A 15,477-nucleotide genomic window follows, 5' to 3' on the forward strand; every position below is an offset into this window, starting at 1 on the left:
GTCCAGCCGTCACTTATTGAGCACCTACTCAATACGTTACATGGCTTATTTTGAATCCTTAGAGCCGCACTGCTGGATATGTATTATTGTTCCGATTTCACAGGAGTGGAAACAGGGGAAAGAGACATTAAAGGAGCTGGGGTCGAAGCAGAGGCGCCTTGCGGTGTGGTTCATTGCTCATTTGGAGGGGGTGGGTTTCCCTGACAAGGGATGGTACGGCCGCCCTCAGGAGAGTAAGCCAATGCAGGAGTTGACATGCACGCTCCGAAAAAGGACAAGACGATGGAGCCAAAGAAAGCAGAAGGGAAGAGACAGTAAAGATAGCTGCAGCTGGTGAAACAGAAAACAAAGACATGAGAGGGAGCATGAACAAACCCCAAGCTGGTACAACATGTAGAGCTCTGTGGGGCTGATAATGGGGCAAAAGCACACAGGGGACACAGAGCTACAGGCCCAGCAAAGACTCAAAGGATGAGGAAAATCCATGAACAGCATTTTGTTAATAAAGGTGAAAATGCAGAGAGGAACTGACCTTACCAGATAAAGAACTTTTTTAGAAGTCTACAGCCTCACCGAGCCTGGTCCTGTATACCCGGTCTCCAATGTCACGGTGCCAACTCATCTACTATACAGATTCACCAACACACAGCTTTTTTTTTCTGACAAAACCATTTACAATGATGGAATGATCTAGGTCCCTGCTGCTCTTGGAAGAAACTTCATTGTTCTAGGACGATGATCTGAGTGCTGTGCTCGTATCTTTCATGTTATTCCACTTCCAAAGCTCATTGTTTCTGGGACCACACTCAGCAGAGATCTGACATCATGGTTTTCTCAATGCACACTGCGAAGTTGCCTTTTTTGACAATGTGAAGGGGAATGAAGTATTTCTAGACTTAGACTAGTAATATGTCATCAGGCAATAGTAAGCTCCAAGAGTAATCAAAGTAGATCCTGAGATTTAAAATTCGTGATACCGTTCTGTACATTTAGAGATAATGTAACTTGGTTTTTAAGAACCTGGGACTCTGATTTTAGACCTGGGTTTGCTGTTTCCTGATTATGTGATCTGGGACCTCAGCTTCATCTGCACGATGAAGACGACCCAGAACCAAGCCCACTGGGTTGTAGTCTGACAAGAAATAATGTTCTTTAAGCTCTTTAGCATTATACCTTTAAGATAGAAAGCATTCCATAAATATATTTTATTATTTTATGATAGGCCTTAATAAACTGGTTTTAATTAATAACACATTTCACAGATTTCTAACCAGAAAAAAATAAGTCTGAGTCTGGTAAAGAAGCATTAAGGTATCATAAGGCATGTAACCTGACTAGTTTGCTTTGTCTCTTCTTTTTTTTTTTAAAGATTTTATTTATTTATTTTTAGAGAGGGAAGGGAGGGAGGGGGAGAAAGAGAGAGAGAGAGAGAAACAGAAACATCAATGTGCGGTTGCTGGGGGTTATGGCCTGCAACCCAGGAATGTACCCTGGCTGGGAATCGAACCTGGGACACTTTGGTTCCCAGCCCATGCTCAATCCACTGAGCTACGCCAGCCAGGGCGCTTTGTCTCTTCTTACAACACGTGAAATAATAATGCTCCTTATGGAGAAACCAGTTGCCCCATGACTACCTGAGCTTCAGAATTCTTTCTCGAAAAAGCAAAGCAATACAACCTTGTCAGAAATAAGTTTAAGAACACATACACTGAAGAGTCTGGAGTGGAAAACCAAAAGTAAGGCAGAAGGCTATGGAGGCATTCAGTCTGGCTGCACTAAAGGGGACACGTGCTTTTCGGTTTGAATGCTGTTGTCTTCCCAGAGACATAGCCCCGCTGAACCATAAGGCTGGCAAAGTCGCACCCAGTTATAATAGAGGAAATGATGAAAGGGAACAAATGGTGCTGACCTCTCCTAAATGTTTATTGGATGTGTTCTGAGCATGTTCACCGATGAGGCAAAGGAAGTAGTGCTGAGCCTCAGCACTCGGCAGGTGGACGTGCGGTGCTGGGATCCCAACAGAGCAAGATAAGGAGCAAAACAAACTGCCACGTTATCTTGTTACATTCCATGTCCTTATCAGCCGGTCTTGCTCCATCACTCACGCACACACATGCACACACGCCAGGCCATTAGACTATATAAATATCGAACTCAGGGATTCCAATTACAACCATTTTCCGCATTTTTTTAAATGTTGGTGGTGTGATACAGAAAGAATCTTTTGGCACCCTCCTATTCAAAGCGTGTTTCTCAGGCCAGCAGCAGGCATCACCTGGGAACTTGTTGCATCAGAAACGCAGAATCTCAGCTCTGTCCTAAACTGCCGAACCAGAAGCTGCAGCTTACAAAGCTCTCCAGGTGATTCAATTACACAGACGAGTTGGAGAAACGCGGCTTTAGCAAACACGGAAGAAGTCCCTTGGTACTCTGCCATGGAGATGTTTCTCTCTTCCAAAGAACATTTACAGTGGGCTTGTCTGCAGAGCCCTCAAACAATTGCATTCAGTGCTGGCAAATGAACCTTGGTAGAATGTGATATGATCCCCCATCCATCATCTCAGTAAAAAGCAAACAATTAAACTCAGGCAAACAATTTTTAAAAATCATTGAAGTGAAACAACAGAAGGATGGTGAGCTCACTGGGCATGCAGGATTTCATTTAACTTCCAGCATACTGACAGGACTGTTTGTCTTTCTGGACAGATTTTGAGAATATTTTCTTTTCCCCCAAATGGTGGAAGATGCTTTCCCTCTAGTCCGTTGCTGTTGTATGCCAATTACACATATTTCCGAACTAAGCTATTCCCCAACTCTTGCAGCCCGCGCCACAGTCTCCCTTCCACCATTTCCTTCCCGCCTCTCTCCCCAACATAAGGATCTTACGTGAAGTCTAATCTGGTGTGACAGCCTCTTCTGGAACATTCCTGAGAGACAGAGATAAAATCTCTGGTTGAAATATTTCAACAAAGTGACCCCACTCCTTTGTAAATCATCCCAGTATCTAATCCCAATAGATCTAGCTGCAGATCTATTAGACAGAATAACTAACTCTAAACATTGGGATATTTAAAAAGTTTATTCTTTTTTTTAAGATTTTATTTATTTATTTTTAGAGAGGGAAGGGAGGGAGAAAGAGAGAGAGAGAGAAACATCAATGTGCAGTTGCTGGGGGCCGCGGCCTGCAACACAAGCATGTGCCCTGACTGGGAATCAAACCTGTGATGCTTTGGTTTGAAGCCCACACTCAATCCACTGAGCTACGCCAGCCAGGGCAAAAAGTTTATTCTCTATGATAAGTCATACACAGCCTTCCTGTTATGTCCACTTAGTGGTTTTCATACTGCTCTCTAAAGCAAGAGATGATAAAATGATTCTTTTTTCTATGGGATGAGAGCTCCTATACTCCAGGTGGGCTTTTAGCTCATTTCTCTAAATCATCTGTGTGTCCTTCGATCACTAATCAAAAGACATGCGTATCAGACTCTAAAGCCTGATGTATTTGTCAGACCCTAAAATCTGCCTGCCCAGCATACAGCTGGTGCCTAGTAAATGCCATGTCCTATTCTAAGTATAAAGTGATCTGTCCTCTGAAATCGTTCTTGCTACCCAACATCCTCCATGACATGTTTCGCTAGGCCCAGCGACAATGCCTGGAATGTCATTTCTGCAGCAAAGATGACAGTGGGACTCTCACTGCCCCTTCCTGTGGGTGCAGTTTAAGATGACTACTGGTTTGTTTGTTCTGTTGTTTTGTTTCGGTTCTCTCAGCCAGATCACCCTGATTTCACAATGGCCTTGACTTACCTGTAAGCCCTGGGTCTTTATCATGAACAGATGCCCACCCAGCTTTCTGATGAGCTGCCCCTCTGCAACTGATCGTTTGAACCTGTGAGCCTGTGTACCTCACTTTCCATTTCTCTGTTGTTCCATATTACTGGTCATTCCATGCAATTAAAACCCTGAGTATGTCTCTGCTGTGTTAGGCATTCCTTCCACTTACCAACCTTCATGGTCCTCATTGGGATATGGATTCTTGCTATTTCTGCGGCTCTGGTTTTAGAAGGATGGCAACTCACATTACCAGGGAAACCACAACGAGCCAGGTTTTGCTATGTCTTACGAATGTCTATTCCATCATGGATAGCGCCTCAGTCTGATGTATGTTCTTTGAGTCCGGATTTATTTTTTTCACCTTCTCCTCCATGATATGGTCTGCTGATCCCTAAAGGTGGGTTTTGTTAGGATCCCCCACCTGCCCTGACTCTTCAATTCTTTCTCTGGATTATATCTTCTACTCTGTCTGGGGGTCCTTCCTGTTCTCAGGAAGCCGGAAAGCAGAGCCAGAGTTCTTAAATGATCTCAGTATCTTCTCCAGCAGGGAGACCAGATCACTCTAGAGCATCCATCCCATTGATGACTCACAGGATCAATACATGTCAGGGCACCAGCACACAGCCTTGCTTCTCTACTGGCTTTCCATGCAAGCCACGGCTTGCCATGATTCCCTCCCAGCAGAGAGTCTCACCTCCTGCAGCTATGTCCACTCTCCCCACCACCTCACCTCTGCCAAGACAGGAGCAGCCAATCCTTGCCATCCAACCTTTCATTCGTGCCTTCAAATTTAAAACGTGCCCACCCTTCGTGGATCATTTCATCACTTCTAAAACCTCAGATACCTATCCTTGGGGGGGCCCTTGGCCTCATCCTGAAGTAAGTGCTTGTAAATTGTGAAAAGCAGAGTCACATCCTACAGTAAAGAACCTTATTATTCCTCGGGGGTGAGGTAATACAGGTATTTTGTTTGCTCGTTTTCCTCTAGCGCGGAAGGCGAAATTTCAGCTGCTGATACTTCCGGTTGTGGTTGCCATTCTCTAATTGCTACCATCCTTTTCCAGGTTATATGGGGAACGTGGTGAAAAATAGAAAAAGACTTGGCAGAACAAACTGTCTTGAGTTCGGTGTCTCCCAACACTGGCTGCGTGTTAAAATATCATGGGGAGTATTTGTGTGTGTTTGTTTTTTAATCCTGATTCAAGGCTCCAGACCAATTACATCTAAAACTGCAGGGCTAAGACCCATTAATGAGTGGTTTTTAAAGTTGATAAGGTGTTTCCAATGGGCAGCCGAGGTTGGGAACGGCTACTCCAACCTGACAGGAGAAATTTGAAATAGGATGGGACCTGGACGATGGAATGGAAAGAGTTTTAATGACCAAACGTAGGATCAATTGTTCCTGACACTGGAACTAGCTGTATCATAATGAGGTAACACAAGGGGTATATATATTTTTTCAAAAGTAGAAAATCCAATATTAATCGTTTCTTTAGAAGTTATTATTATATATTTTTAAAAAGTATAATTATTGCTGGTAAAAAATTGATATTCTACATAATTAGCAACATACAGGAGTGATTTGAGCAACAGAAAAGATTTTCCAAAAGCAAGTCAGCCAGATGTCCAACTGGCGGTAAACACAGTCTCTGAAGTTGAGCATGGGCGGAAATGAAAGTCAATTTCATGGTGGTTAGCTTGCTCCCTGATGTTTTTCCACTGGTGGGACACGGTGATACTTGTAAAATAGCAAAAAGAGTCTCTCTGGACCCTTTTCGCCATCATCCATCGTGTGTTGTTTATAGAACCCAAGAAGGTGGTGGTGGGGAGAGAAGAGAAACTGCCAGCATATCACCACAGCCTCACGGCAATGCCAGACTCATCGGTCCAAACGTTATACTGGTCACTCACAACCAGTGATACTGGCCACTCACGTCCAGTGGATGAGACTTGAGACAGACTATTATGTCCTCAGTGGATTCCACTCTGCAGTGATTCATATCAGAATGAGGTTCCAGAGTGGAAATAATCATAACCGGCCAACACATCTGGCCTCAGAGCATCTTGTTTACTCTGCTGCTTGGGAAAATAAAAATCTACAAAAGCCACTTATTTGACTAAAGTCACTACAGATACATTCTCCAAACTTCACTTGACTGCGTCACAATGGCCTCTGGCATGCACAATCTTCATTATTTTCTTGGCCAGACCCAGGGCCAAATTCACAGATTCAGAGGATGCTTTCTAACCCAACTCATTCACAACCAGGGGACCCTTCGCTGTGAGTCATCTCCGCAAATAACATTTCTCTTCCCAGGAATGAGACCAGCAACTTCAATCCATAATTTTCTTCCTCTGCTAACAACTTCTCGCAACCATATTTCCACGCTTATTTTTTCTCTTCTGCATTTAGACCAGAAAGTAAACCTGGTCTGTTTCTCTCGAAACAAAAATGCACAGCTGGCGAGACAGCTATTTTGAGTAGCAAGTGCACGGCTCAAAGGCAGCACACCCAGAACCCCGGACCTGCCAAAGCACCATTTGTGCTTCTCATTTCTTACAGGCAAGACCCAGGAGTTACCCAAGAAGCCTGCTGCCTGCTCCTGGAGTGGAACAAACACCAAATGAGATTTGAGAGAAAGGCGGCAGCACCTCCAGCTCTTCCCTGACTCCAAAACCAATACGAGCCCACCAAGTGCACCAGGCATGGGATCAATACACAGAGTGGGCTTGCTGGATGGCAGGAGGCAATGCTATTGAGGTCACAGGAGGTCCAGGGGGAACCAGCTGGCTGAGATGTTCTGCTAGCAAGTTAAACACAGACAGGAAACCGCGTGTCTGATACTGTAAAAAAAAAAAAAATCATTTGTCTTCCTGCCAGAGTTAGGCTTGCAAACCAAAGAGGCTGTTTTCATTTTAAAAGAAATTCTGCGACAATGGGAGAGGAAGGAATGAAACTCAGTGGCTACTAGAAGTCCTCGTCCGCCCCGTTTGGAGAGTAGGCTGACTGCAGACGGCGGAAGGTCAGCCATGAACACCCACCGGTGACAGCCGGCCTCTGATGGTCTGCTTCTCTGCTGAACCACATCGGCTGGACTTTGAGTCACAGTGGTTTCTAGAGTCCTGGTTTCTAAGTGAAACAGATATCATTGATGTATTTACTGATAGTTCCGTCCTGTAAAATGGAAAACTCTCATACAACCTATAGGTAGGCATAATAGTAAAGGAAGACAGAGGGACCTGGAATCAAGACAGAGGGAAGATAAATATAGGAAAACAGGCTAGCAAGGGTGATAACAATATATGAAATGTATGCACACAAACTGGACAGAAGCATGACTTAGATTGGATTCTAAGCTTTTCTGGTAGTTAGTACTGAAGAGAGAAATTTAAAAAAAAAGAAAAAAGAAAAAACACATGATCACATGACCATCTGCATCAGGGGCTGGCCTGAGGCCTGGTTTTGTAAAAGAAGACTTATTGGAATACAGCTGTGTCCAATTGTTTACATACAGTCCACAGCCGCTTCAGCGGCAGGGTGGAGTAGCTGCAACAGAGACTCCCTGGCCTGCAAAGCCGAAAATGCTTACTAACTGGTCCTTTATCAAAGAAATGCGCCATCCCCTGCTCCATGTGCTCCAAAGCATCCTTCCGTTCAGAAGCAAATAGATCCTCCTGCAGGAACAATCTTTCTGGGGCAGAGAGCTCGGAGAAAAAATCTCCTGGCTTCCTCAGGAAGATCACAATACAACACACTAAAGAGTGTCCCCCACAGCATTCTTTACAGGGGATACATCATGCAGATTCACAAGAATGTTGCTTACAGTGCACGGCACTGAGACTCAGCTCAGCTGAAGGAATCTTCAGGAAGGAAGAGCGAAAGCAACCTGATGTTGGTCTAAAGCTTCTTTCCCCCTCATCTGGCAAAATCCAAAGATAAGACATTTGAATCTAGGGGAACAACAGTAACAGCCAAAATGTATTGAATACTTGCTCTGTTCCAGGCGCTATTTTAAGTTCCCTACATAAATAAACTCATTTATCCTTATAAAAAATCCTATGGAAAATGAGCACTATTTCTGTCCCCATTTCTCAGAGGGGAAAACTAAGGTGAATTAGTTCGCCCAAGGACAAACAGCTTATAAATAGCTCAGCTGGGATTTGAACCCAGAAAATCTCACTGTGGAGACCACGATCTCAAAAGGTGAGCATCCTGCTGGCCTTCATTTTTATACATCATTCCCCACAAGCGTGAGTAGTGTAAGCCTGGGATGCACAGCTTGCCAAGGACTCACTGAATGACGAGTTCAGAGATCCATTGTGTGCCCAAGGAACAGGCAGCCTCGTATGTCAAGTGTGTAGACCTCCATGGGTATAAGACTGATAAAGAACACTCCCCCACCTGACCTGAACGTCAAAGGGTGAGGATATTCCCTAAAAAACAAACAGGATTCTCCAACTCTCCTAGGGACAAAACGTGGAAAACCAGCTACAAGGTCTTGAGGAAATTCATGGCCCATTTCTTGATCAGTAAAATGAAGAGTTCGGATGAGCAAATTTCATGGGTTTCATTTGAGCATAAAAGGGTTATAACTCTAAAAAGACAAGGGGAAACAAGTGTTGGCGAGGATGTAGGAAAAAGAGAACCTTTTCCATGGTAGGATTGTACATTGGTTTAGCGATAAAGGAAAACAGCATGGAGGTTCCTCAAAAAATTAAACTTGGAACTCCCATATGGTGCAGCAATTGCCCTTCTGGGTCGATCTCCAAAGGAAATGAAAACTTCGGGGTCAAGCTCCAAAGGGAGCTTGAAGTGATATCTGCACCCCCAGGTTCAGTGCTTCATCATCCACAACAGCCAAGGTATGGAAAGAAACCAATGCCCATCAATGGATGAATGGATAAAGAAAATTATCTATCTATATAATTTCCAGCAACCTGGATAGCTCTGAGGGTTTTACGCGAAGTAAAATACGCCAGACAGAGGAAGACAAATACTTCCTGGGATCATTGAAATGTAACATCTAAAACTAAGTCAAACTCACAAAGAGCAGGATGGTGGTTGCCAGGGGCTGGGGTGGGGGGCAGCAGGGAGGTTGGTAAAAGAGTACAGACTTTCAGCGTAAGATGAGTAAGCGCCGAGACTCTAATGTAAAACACGGTGAATACAGTTGATAACAGTGGACTGTTCAATTACAATTTGCTGAGAGAGTAGAACTTCAATATCCTTACACACGCACAAAACAGAGGACAAACAGGCCAACTGTGTAGATAGCAAGCCCCTTGCACAGTGTGTATATATATTAAATTGTCGTGATGTACTCTTTAAATGTCTACTGATTTAATTTGTGAGTTTAACTCCATAAAGCTGAGAAAGGGTGAAAACATACTGCCCCCCCCCCCAAAATGTTGACTCCAGAAAACAAGACAACGCACCTGACAGTGGTGACCCAGTCCACAGTGAGGCTCGCACCCCGGGGCAGGGATCGCTGCTACTGCTGTTCATGAACCCCGACAGCCTGGGCCTGGGGCATGGTGCTGGCTTGCCCGCACTGCAGTTACGAAAGGGGGTGGGCCACTGGCCTTGCAACCAAGCTTTTCTAAGTCCAGCACTTGAGTTTAGCGCTAATTCCCTTCCCTGCATGGCCACGGCGCCACTCAGTTTCCAGAACAAGCAGTGCAGCTCTAAGTCAGGAGCAAAGACGGGAGGGCCAGGGTACCCGTCCTCTGGGAGCTAGAAGCCTTCCAGGAGCAGGCCTCCTTTAAGCTCCCACAAGTCATCTTCTGGCTTTCCATGTACCCAACTCCAGCAGATGGCTGAGGAACAAACTGATTCAGGCGATTTTTTAAAAATGCCACTCTGTAACTTGTGTGGTAGCTCTGCAGAGCCCCCAAGCTCCCAAACAATTCTCTTATAGCTCCAATTCGGAACAACATGTTCTAAAACGCAACTTGAAAGCACCCCTAAATGTCTTCTCGCTTTGGAAAACATTGGGGGGATAATCCCACAGATAAACTAACACAAACGTTTTCATGGAAACCAAAGAAACATTACTAAAAAGGGATTAATTTTCTCTATATCCAAACCCATGATAGTATAAAGTTTGCAGAGTATATAAAAAAAGAACTTCACCATTGCTGTTGCCAAACACCTACATCTCACCAGGGAGTTCTGTTACATGAATGGACGGAGTGAAGTACATCTAGCTTGTTTCCAAAGGACCATGTGTAATACCAAAGTCATGCCTCTTGAGCTGATTAGCTCACAAGTTACCAGCATGAAGTTAACAAGACCCATGTCTGAGTCCATCTCCATCTGTGGGAGTTCATACTGGTGCCTTCCACACTTCAGGGGGCAAAGAGGTCACTGAGGATGCTGTTACAACACAGGTGCTAATACAAAAGGTTAGGAGGGCCCCATGGTTCTATTCTTCTAACAAGCTCCCGGGTGCTGTTCTGCTGCTCTGCTGATGCTTTGAGTAGAGAGGGCTTTCACCATTCAGGAGAGGTGAGCTCCTTGCCATAGAGTGGCCTCCTTACCCAGAGGAGCAATGAGTAAGAAAGGAGGCGCTGCTAGGCGAGACACTCCCAACATCATCCCCTGTAATTCCCGTAACAGCTCCAACCAATAGCACCATTATCAGCCTAGTGGGTCAACGGTGGCACAGGCGGTCCATGAGAAGTCCACGTGGCCCAAAAAACAACCTTTCTGCTAAAAAACAAGAAGAGGGAGTGAATCCCTTGAGCAAGCACAGAACTGAGATTACCCAAATCACTGATCTGAAAGGCCCTTGTGAGTTGTTCCTGTTTTATTTAGCTGCCTCCAGCTGTGGTTGTGAGACACATCTGGAACAACGTGCCTAATTTGTAATATTATCCAAGGGTGTCAAGCGACGTGGTTAGCTTTGATTAGAAAGCCTAGGCTCAGCACACTCCCCTTCCTCTGTGAAGTCATGTGGAGAAAAAGAGAACGTGGATGGGGCACGGATTAAAGAGAACAGGCTTCTCCAAAACTCTGGTGGCACGATATCTGGACATCACTGTTCTGCTAGCACCACATGGCCCAAACTCAGCTACAAAACTGCAATGCTGGAACATACCTGAGGGCTGAACCCTGCTGGCTTCGTGTCTGAAGATAAGCAGGAGTCCTAACCCCTATAGAAAAAGCCCAGATAATACTAACAGCTAAGGGCTAGTGTGTGACTCCTGCTGCTGCACCAGGCACTGTGGTCAATGCCTTGTGTGTGTGAATCTAGTCAATCCTCACATCACAACAACCCCCCTCTCCCTGTCATTTCCAATTAACAGATGAGGAGACCGAAGCATGGACATGTCAGGTAGGTGGCCCAGGGTGGCAATGCTGGTGAGTGGTAGCGTAGGCCTTACGTCCAGGAAACCCACCTCTGTCTGCCACTCTGAACCATTACCCTGGACTGTTTCTCTCTTACCTAAAAGAGCAGACATCATTTCCTCCCCTAGTGCTCTGCAAATGAAGTGTCATTACAGCACTTCAAAACCATTTATGCAATGAATACAAATGACAGGCTGGGAGCCCTGGCTGGCGTAGCTCAGTGGATTGAGTGTGAGCTATGAACCAAAGTGAAGCAGGTTCGATTCCCAGTCAGGGCACATGCCTGGGTTGCAGGCCATGGCCCCCAGCAACCACACATTGATGTTTCTCTCTCTCGCTCTTTCTCCCTCCTTCCCTCTCTAGAAATGAATAAATAAAATCTTTTAAAAAAATTTAAAAAATGACGGATTGGGGATGATTCTTAAAGGTTCAGTGAGAAGCACGTAACACCTTTGCAAGGTGGATACGACCCTGGCCAGCAAATAGGGCGACTGTTAGCTCTGGCTTCTCTCCTCCTACGTCCCACGTTCGCTTCAGCCCTGGAGGCTGACCAGTCTTATGGGACTCACAGCTATCACCAGGCCATCCATAAAACCAACACAAACACCCTCTCTTCCAGCTGGAATCTTAGGTCTTGGTGTGCATTCCAATTGCCTCAGAAATCTGCACAACATCTTCTGACAAGGTGACCTTCACAGGCAGGACAAGGAGACATGACTTTTGGAGTGCATTTGTGAGGAGCAGACTGTAGGTGGACGCTAACCCATCCCCTCACACTATTTGCTATGTTGCTAAATGATGTAGATGTGGCTCTTTCTTTGCGTTCTCTCTCTTTCTTTTTTTTACTTTTTTTTTGGAAGACTAAGCTTCTCACCTGAGGCTGGGGGCATTCCACATGCCCATTCTTCAGAGGACTGAGGTCATGGCATTGCTTAACTAATATGAAAATCACGAAGGAAAAAGGCAATCAAATTTTTAAAATGTGAATAAAAATCCCAATATGACTGCAAAGGGGCGTGAGGGAACTTATTGAGAGTGACGAAAGTGTTCTGTCTCTTGATTGTGGTAGTGGTTATACAGCTGTCTGCATGGGTCACACTTCGGCCAACTGGACAGTTTAAAAGGGTGAATTTTGTTTTATTAAATTACACATCAATAAAGCTTGACTGTTTAAGAAATTGCAGGGTTTCTGTGCAGAATTTCTTACCGAAGAAGTCCCTCTGGAAGAATGGGCGATCAACCGTTCACAACGGCCAGGGAGATTAGGGAACAAAATGAAAGGAGGACTTTCTTTCCACTGTACCCATTCTGAAGCACTTGATTTTTTAAAATATATGTAAATATTATCTGTTTAGACAAACAGCATGAGAGAGAGTGAGGAAAAGCGGGAAATACAAAGAGAAGAAAGGGAGGGAGGGAAAAATAGAGAGAAGGAGGGAGGGTGGAAGGAAGGAAGGAAGGGGGGACGGAAGAAAGGAAGGAAGGAGAGAAGGGAAGGAGAGAAGGGAAGGAGGGAGGGAGGGAGAGAAGGAAACCCTCACAGATTTTTCATTTCATACACAGCCCATTATAAATCCTACCTATGGCACCTACTTGTCATGTGATTCTGGATAAAGTGTTAAACTTCTCTGGAGGTTTCCTCATCCCTAGGGTGAGGATGCTAGCAGTGCCTCCTTCATGGGGTGGCTCTGAGATCACCTGAGGCCACGCTATGGGAAGGTCTGCGCACTGTACACATAGCAACAGAACATCCTCTCTGAATGCAGACTCATACCAGCACTGAAAATACAGAGCTGCATTTGAAAAGAAAATTTGTGGCTCAACATTCTCCCCCTCACATATTTAAGAAACCAGGCGATGTAAATAATTATCATCCATTGTGTTTGCAGATCATAAATCTGGCAACAAGAGCAGAGTTCTGTACTAATAATAAAAAATAAAAAAACACACAGCAGAAGACGCTCCAGAGATTTTGTGTTCACCATCTTGTTTGACTTGGACCAGAGGGGAGAACATCAACATTTTTCATGCTTTAGTACAGGGAAGAAATGGACCCCCCAAATGCTGCTGTTTTAGGTGGGGAGGAAAGATCTCACTGCAGAGAAGAGAGATGCTAGCCCTGGCTGGTGTAGTTCAGTGGATTGAGCGCAGGCTGTGAATCAAAGTGTCACAGGTTCGATTCCCAGTCAGGGTACATGCCTGGGTTGCAGGCCATGACCCCCAGCAACCGCACATTGATGTTTCTCTTTCTTTCTCCCTCCCTTCCCTCTCTAAAAATAAATAAATAAAATCTTTAAAAAAAGAGAAGAGAGATGCTTAAAGAGCTAACACCCCCTAGAATATTCACTTTAGAAGGCTAAACGCAAACAACCTTGGAATATGTTAAAAGGCTCCAAAATCACTGAGACATCTGAGTCATCAGCTGTGCTGGATTTCTGGAGGTGTGCAATGAGAAATTGCCTTCAGGGTAGTTATGTCACGCACGGCATAAGAAGTTGTCTAATAATGAGTAAGAGGGAAAATATAGGAATGTGGGCTTGTGATTATTACCTGATTTGGAATACACTAAAAACTGAAGTCATGAATATCTTAAGAGCTTGTAGTAATAAATACATCCAACTTGCAGGTCATTTATCAAATTGTGTCTTTGGGGGGTGAAATAAACTCTTCCATTGTGGGCAAGCCAGTATGAAAAAGGAGAAAAAAACCTTTCCCAAATGATGGTAAATATGTCTGGATATTCTACTCTTAGAAATTAATTTCTTTAGCTTAGCCTGGACCTTCTTTTAAAAGCTGAACTACTTGGAGAAAGTTGACATGTTAAGCCAGGATATCGAGTGTTATCATGCTTCAGTGTGGTTGAATCTACTTAGAGCTTCCCTCCTACCTCAAATGACATTAGGAAAATGAGAAAAATGGTGTGTTTATAGAATGAGAAAAATAGGAGAGAGGAGTGACTTTGGAGATTGTGTTGCACCGACAAGCTGTCCACGTCCGCCTTCGTGTACTGAGCAGTTGGCATAAGTGGAAAGCTGGACCAGGAGCGAGAGGGGAATTGGCAGTAGGGCAAGGGCACAGAGAGGAGAAGGTGAGTCTGCAGTGCTGGTGAGCACCGGGCACAACACAGGAGACGTGTCATTTCCATCACTGGGACACACTCAGGGAGTGTGCAGATGCAGCACGTATGTTCCAAAAGGAGTTTTTATTTTGGCTTAAAGTAACCTTTTCCCGTTCTGAATTGACATTCCTAAAACCAAGAGAATATCATTTTCACTAGCAGGCTGGCAAAATGAAAAGGCTTATAATCCCCAGTGTTGGAGAAGGTACATGGAAATCCATATGCTCAGATCTCTTTTTTGAAGGAGAACAATTTAGTCGTGGTTACCATACTTAAAACGTTCATAACTTTGATCCAGAAACATCACTTTTAGAAAGAAATCTACCTTGCAGAAATATCCATAGAACACCTATGCAAGATATGAGCACAAAGATGTTCAATGTAGCATTAAGTGAAAAACTGGAGATACCTAAATAGCCCACCCAATGGAAATGGTTCCATCAGTCATAGAAGATAATCCACATTATGGAATTCTAGACAACTAAGAGGTGTGCAGTGGATCTGTATGTTTTATCATCTTTAGAAAGAGAAGTAAAAAGTGGTTGGTTAAAAAAAAAAGTTGCCCAGTAATATTTATAGTCTCATCAACTATTTGCACTGAAAGATGGGTAAGTGGATAGGGTGGATAGATGGATGGACAGAGGAGAGATGCAGGGACAGTTGGACAGATGGACAGATGCCTGGATGGAGGGGGGCAGGGAAGGAAGGAGGGAGTAAGGAAAGAAAGGAAGGAAGCAGGGATTAAATGAATGAATGGCAGAGACACATGGGCATCCCACAAACTCCCAACTGATCATCGGTTGGGTTGGGAATGAGGAGATAAGGTCAATGTACTTTCATTCGTCAAATTCTGCATATTGTTGGATTGTTTGAATTTTTGATAAGGGACATATACTGCTCTTATAATTAAAAATTATTGAATAGTTTTTTTTTTAACTGATGGAGTAGAGTGTGCCCTTCTTTCAAGCTGAGTGAATGCTGAACTTCAAAGATAAAGGCTATTAGCTAATTTAGTCCTCCCTGTCTCCATGGGTAAACCTGGACTCACTATTTTTCCCTCTGCCTTTTCCAGTTCTTCTCTCAAACGGGGCCAATGATAACAACCTTTTAGACAAATCCAAGGAACATGCACACAAATCCACGTGTGTTCATTCAAAGCAAGTCCCCACTTGTA

The 15,477-nt window shown here is 44.3% G+C and overlaps 1 protein-coding gene across 2 annotated transcripts in view; it reads right to left on the minus strand.

Moving 5' to 3' along the window:
- The window catches only part of TGFBR2 (transforming growth factor beta receptor 2), an 84,072-nt gene that overhangs the window by 27,319 nt on the left and 41,276 nt on the right, over positions 1 to 15,477 (minus strand). The gene's annotated exons all lie outside the window — the stretch shown is intronic.

Source organism: Phyllostomus discolor, chromosome 7 (assembly GCF_004126475.2).
Source record: "Phyllostomus discolor isolate MPI-MPIP mPhyDis1 chromosome 7, mPhyDis1.pri.v3, whole genome shotgun sequence".
Classification (NCBI taxonomy): domain Eukaryota; kingdom Metazoa; phylum Chordata; class Mammalia; order Chiroptera; family Phyllostomidae; genus Phyllostomus; species Phyllostomus discolor.